Raw genomic sequence first — 7,373 nt, forward strand, 5'->3', positions numbered from 1 at the left:
ATCATGACATCATTCTTCATATTATGGGTTACAGTTGAACTATGTGGCTAATACACCACAATCACTGCATTATATCTGGATTTATGAGCAATGAAAAACAAACAAAATATATTAAACGTTATCATTTTTTGGTCATTTTTTTAATCCATAAATGTAGATTTCTAAAAACAAAAGAAATGTTTTTTTTCCTCTTCAATAAACTTCATGGAATCAAACATGTTGTTAAAGTTTAAAATACCATCGATGATATGAGATTAATTGAAACCACCTCGTGTGTTTTTTCTTTTTTTAAATGTATTTTATTACTAATATTTTCTATTATTATTAAGTCATCTGTAGTTTTTATTTCCAGTTTATAAACATGTCACCACTATTTTGTGTCCGTTCTTCATACGTTTGTCATTGTTGTTGTATCATTCATAGTTTTTAAATAAATACTAAATCATAATTACAGAGTTCATCCTCGTGTTTCGATCGTGTGTTGTGTCTATTTCCGGTTCCTGTGTCCCTGTCCTCCTCGTGCTCCCTTCACTCCTGACACAATGAACGGATTTATTTTATCAATAAAGTTGAACTGAAATAGCGGTGAGGAGATCTTTGAAACATCCAATCAGGTGACGCTGTGAGCACTACGTCACAGCTGGGAGGAGGAACCAGGAAGTGGTTATAAAAAAAAAGAAAAATAATAATAAAATAAAGAAGCAGGAGCGGAAGTTATGAACGTGTTCTTATCACTAAGTTACTGTAATATAATGTGAGTTTAATTCACTTTTAAACCTTCACGCACAATTCAACTTTTTATAGGTCACCTAAAGTATCAAATATACAAACCAAAATGCCCTTGTTTAATGTTAAATAGTGTAAACTAACTGATAATAACAGTAATATCCTAAAAAAAGTACATTTCAAAATGTTACGTAACATTTATCCATGTAACATATTAATTTCCAAATATACTGATTAGAGATTTTTGCACTTTTTGTTTAAATGAAGCTGAAATGATTATATATATATATATATACGCCAATAGATGTCATTTTTATGTACAAAAACAATCATATTAATGGGAAAATTCCATATCCATAAATCAAAATAATCCAAATCCTTTCCAAATGTTCATTTTTTTAAATCGATTTTAATTATTATTTGAATATTATGTGAAATAATTCTGCTTTATTGTTTATAGGGCGACCGTGGCTCAGGTGGTAGAGGGTCGTCTTCTGATCGAGAGGTTGGGGGTTCGATCCCAGTACCTGACTATGTGTCGAAGTGTCCTTGGGCAAGACACTGAACCCTAAGTTGCTCCCAGTGGTCGACTAGTGCCTGTCCCACTGGTGTGTGAATGTGAGAGTGATTGGGTGAATGAGCTGATATGTAAAGCGCTTTGAGACTGTTTCAGTGGTGATAAAGCTCTATATAAATCATGTCTATTTACCATTTACTGTACCTGTAAATGACAAACTGATTTATTTGTTTTATTATTTACTAGTGATGTTTTCCCTGATTTTGTTATTTGTTCCCTTTGCGTTGTTTTATTGATTTGTAAATTATTTCAGCTTGTCAATAAAATGTAAAAAAAAAAAAAAAAAAAAAAAAAAAAAAACGGGAGTTGGCGGAAGCACGTGCTCTGATCACTGGGACCAGAAAACATGTCGGAAACCAACTTGTTCGAGTCCAAACTGGAGCTGGTTCGAAGCCACATCCGGTCATTCCCAGACTCCCAAAAAAAGGCATCGTATTCAGGTAAGATCACCTAGTGACGTCACTGCATGGTCCTGATAATAATAATAATAATGCTAGATTAGCTCTTATCGCGCTAACTTCCGGGATTTAATCAGTGTGTGCTGGACTACAAAACTGGCTGGAGCTTCATCACTATGGTAACTAATGCTGAACAGACCAGAGGGTGTTTAATCAAACCCAGCTCAGGTTTAAGTCCAGGTTTAATCTGAGAGTCAGGCTCAGTTAAACCTGGTTCTAACTAGAACAGTGGTTTCACCTTGGTTACCATAGTAACACAGTCCGTGGGTCAAACCTGCTCCTGTCCAGGTTTAATCTGCTGAGTCACTGTCATGAAACCACGTCATCATTATTAAAGAAGTTATTTAGTGATTTTTTAAAACACAATAAAAATCTATAAAAGGAAAAATGAGTTCAAAAGACTTTTGTTATACTTTAAATATCACTTTAATATTAGGTGTTTTAAAAGTAAATTAAACAGAATATCATAATAAATGTTTTAATATGATTATAAATCTATACAAATGATGATATAATCATTATTCCATGTTTAATGTGTAGCGTATTATTAATGATATCACAGTGTGTTTAAACCATCAGTAATAATATATAATATATACGTGTGTATCATCACCTCTGTTTACCACACGTATAAATGTGTTTATTTATTGATCAGAGATTAATAATGAGAAAGCTGTGGATATACAGAGAGGGAGGGGCTTCAGGGACAGGGCGGAGCACTAAGGCTCCCAATGACAAAGATACACTATCACTTTAAGAGATGTGCACACAGTGCACGTACCTGCAGCGTCTACAGTGTTGGATGTGACATCCAACAGCATCTAACAACACCACTGCTGCTCCTGCTGTTCATTTAGTGCTGAGTTCATCAAACACTCACTAGTCTCATTAATTATATATTATTTAATTATGAGTTTGTTAAATTCTGACAGGGGTTAAAACAACTTATCAAACACATGATCAGTGTGATTAACTCAATAACACATTATGTAACCCTTTACTACTTTTAAAATGTTCAAACCACAGTCGCTCCTTTGTTTTTTCAGTAACAGATGATGTCACTTCCTGTTGGTCTCAGCATTGGTTCCTATTGGCTAATCATTCATTGTAAAAGCTGCAGCACATGCTCCATCACTCTCTAATCATTGAATCTGTGATCCATCTCGTGGGTCTGATGACGACGTTCACTTAATCTAAACACTGTCAGCTGATTGGCTGAGCTGGAGAGATTGAAGCTGAGAAGAGTTTGGTGAAATGGTTAAAGGGGGCGTGGTCATGGACGGCTTAGCTGAACCAGGTTTAAACCATAAGTCTGGTTCTACTGAGAACACTTTGATCAAATCCCTCCTGGTCATGAGCAGGTTTTTCTCTGGCTTATGTGTTAGCGAGTCCTAAAGCCCCGCCTCCTGACCAATCAGTTCTCTTAGAAAAGGAGCCGCCCATTGTTAGATGATCCTGGTTGGTGCAGATCTGACTGCTGAGTTTAAAAAGATTAAGTTCAATTTATTTGACTTTTGGTGAAAAGAAACCACACTGGAATATTTGTGTAAAAATAAACCAGAATCCAGTAGAAACAACAACAACATAGACTAAATAAATGAACACATGTACTTAATAAAACAATCAAAGTGCTTTGTTCAGTCTAATAACAGTTTGTAGGAAGAACGTGGTGAGATGTTCTGCATCTCAATGAATGATATCTTCTCCTGGAGGGAAGAAGCTGGAACATGGCGTTACCAGGGTGACCAGTACCAGAAGAATCATTGATGATTATCAGAGCTCGATTAAAGAGTCTGTAACCATAGAGATCCTCCAGAACAGAGAGAACCACCTTGTTCAGAGTTCTCCTTTCTTTAGCTGTGATGTTACCAAAGCACACAGTCATAGATCTATAACAAACACACAGTCATAGATCTATAACAAACACACAGTCATAGATCTATAACAAACACACAGTCATAGATCTATAACAAACACACAATCATAGATCTATAACAAACACACAGTCATAGATCTATAACAAACACACAATCATAGATCTATAACAAACACACAGTCATAGATCTATAACAAACACACAGTCATAGATCTATAACAAACACACTGTCATAGATCTATAACAAACACACAGTCATAGATCTATAACAAACACACTGTCATAGATCTATAACAAACACACTGTCATAGAGCTATAACAAACACACAATCATAGATCTATAACAAACACACTGTCATAGATCTATAACAAACACACTGTCATAGAGCTATAACAAACACACAATCATAGATCTATAACAAACACAATCATAGATCTATAACAAACACACAGTCATAGATCTATAACAAACACACAATCATAGATCTATAACAAACACACAGTCATAGATCTATAACAAACACACAGTCATAGATCTATAACAAACACACTGTCATAGAGCTATAACAAACACACTGTCATAGATCTATAACAAACACACAATCATAGATCTATAACAAACACACAGTCATAGATCTATAACAAACACACAATCATAGAGCTATAACAAACACACAATCATAGATCTATAACAAACACACAGTCATAGATCTATAACAAACACACAATCATAGAGCTATAACAAACACACAATCATAGATCTATAACAAACACACAGTCATAGATCTATAACAAACACACAATCATCGATCTATAACAAACACACAGTCATAGATCTATAACAAACACACAGTCATAGATCTATAACAAACACACAGTCATAGAGCTATAACAAACACACTGTCATAGAGCTATAACAAACACACAGTCATAGATCTATAACAAACACACAGTCATAGATCTATAACAAACACACTGTCATAGATCTATAACAAACACACAGTCATAGATCTATAACAAACACACAGTCATAGATCTATAACAAACACACAGTCATAGATCTATAACAAACACACTGTCATAGATCTATAACAAACACACAGTCATAGATCTATAACAAACACACAGTCATAGATCTATAACAAACACACTGTCATAGAGCTATAACAAACACACAGTCATAGATCTATAACAAACACACAGTCATAGAGCTATAACAAACACACTGTCATAGATCTATAACAAACACACTGTCATAGATCTATAACAAACACACAGTCATAGATCTATAACAACACACTGTCATAGATCTATAACAAACACACTGTCATAGATCTATAACAAACACACAGTCATAGATCTATAACAAACACACTGTCATAGAGCTATAACAAACACACTGTCATAGAGCTATAACAAACACACAGTCATAGATCTATAACAAACACACAGTCATAGATCTATAACAAACACACTGTCATGAGCTAAACAAACACACAATCATAGATCTAACAAACACACAGTCATAGATCTATAACAAACACACAGTCATAGATCTATAACAAACACACAGTCATAGAGCTATAACAAACACACAATCATAGATCTATAACAAACACACTGTCATAGATCTATAACAAACACACAATCATAGAGCTATAACAAACACACAGTCATAGAGCTATAACAAACACACTGTCATAGATATAACAAACACACAATCATAGATCTATAACAAACACACTGTCATAGATCTATAACAAACACACTGTCATAGATCTATAACAAACACACAATCATAGATCTATAACAAACACACAGTCATAGAGCTATAACAAACACACAGTCATAGATCTATAACAAACACACAGTCATAGAGCTATAACAAACACACAATCATAGATCTATAACAAACACACAGTCATAGAGCTATAACAAACACACAATCATAGAGCTATAACAAACACACAGTCATAGATCTATAACAAACACACTGTCATAGATCTATAACAAACACACAATCATAGAGCTATAACAAACAACAGTCATAGAGCTATAACAAACACACTGTCATAGATCTATAACAAACACACAATCATAGAGCTATAACAAACACACTGTCATAGATCTATAACAAACACACTGTCATAGATCTATAACAAACACACTGTCATAGATCTATAACAAACACACAATCATAGATCTATAACAAACACAGTCATAGAGCTATAACAAACACACAGTCATAGATCTATAACAAACACACAGTCATAGATCTATAACAAACACACAGTCATAGATCTATAACAAACACACAGTCATAGATCTATAACAAACACACAGTCATAGAGCTATAACAAACACACAGTCATAGATCTATAACAAACACACAGTCATAGAGCTATAACAAACACACAATCATAGATCTATAACAAACACACAATCATAGAGCTATAACAAACACACTGTCATAGATCTATAACAAACACACTGTCATAGATCTATAACAAACACACAATCATAGATCTATAACAAACACACTGTCATAGATCTATAACAAACACACAATCATAGAGCTATAACAAACACACAATCATAGATCTATAACAAACACACTGTCATAGATCTATAACAAACACACAATCATAGAGCTATAACAAACACACTGTCATAGATCTATAACAAACACACTGTCATAGATATATAACAAACACACAATCATAGAGCTATAACAAACACACTGTCATAGAGCTATAACAAACACACAATCATAGAGCTATAACAAACACACAGTCATAGATCTATAACAAACACACTGTCATAGATCTATAACAAACACACAATCATAGAGCTATAACAAACACACAGTCATAGAGCTATAACAAACACACAATCATAGATCTATAACAAACACACAATCATAGAGCTATAACAAACACACTGTCATAGATCTATAACAAACACACTGTCATAGATCTATAACAAACACACAGTCATAGATCTATAACAAACACACAATCATAGAGCTATAACAAACACACTGTCATAGATCTATAACAAACACACAGTCATAGATCTATAACAAACACACAGTCATAGATCTATAACAAACACACAGTCATAGATCTATAACAAACACACAATCATAGAGCTATAACAAACACACAGTCATAGATCTATAACAAACACACAATCATAGAGCTATAACAAACACACTGTCATAGATCTATAACAAACACACTGTCATAGATCTATAACAAACACACAATCATAGATCTATAACAAACACACAATCATAGAGCTATAACAAACACACAGTCATAGAGCTATAACAAACACACAATCATAGATCTATAACAAACACACAATCATAGAGCTATAACAAACACACAGTCATAGATCTATAACAAACACACAGTCATAGATCTATAACAAACACACTGTCATAGATCTATAACAAACACACAGTCATAGATCTATAACAAACACACAGTCATAGATCTATAACAAACACACTGTCATAGATCTATAACAAACACACAGTCATAGATCTATAACAAACACACAGTCATAGATCTATAACAAACACACAATCATAGATCTATAACAAACACACTGTCTATGGTGCAGCCATAAATATTAAACAGAATCTTAGTTATTATTAAATTCTCTAAGTTTCCACAGAAAGAAGAGACGCTGACGAGTTTTATTGATAATGTGATTATAGTGTTTTGTT

The 7,373-nt window shown here is 33.7% G+C and overlaps 1 pseudogene; it reads left to right on the top strand.

The window, feature by feature from the left end:
• The first annotated feature begins 1,649 nt into the window (after positions 1-1,649).
• Positions 1,650-7,373, top strand: part of LOC114476354 (adenine phosphoribosyltransferase-like) — a 13,239-nt pseudogene continuing 7,515 nt past the window's right edge.

This window comes from Gouania willdenowi, chromosome 15, assembly GCF_900634775.1.
Source record: "Gouania willdenowi chromosome 15, fGouWil2.1, whole genome shotgun sequence".
Lineage (NCBI taxonomy): Eukaryota > Metazoa > Chordata > Actinopteri > Blenniiformes > Gobiesocidae > Gouania > Gouania willdenowi.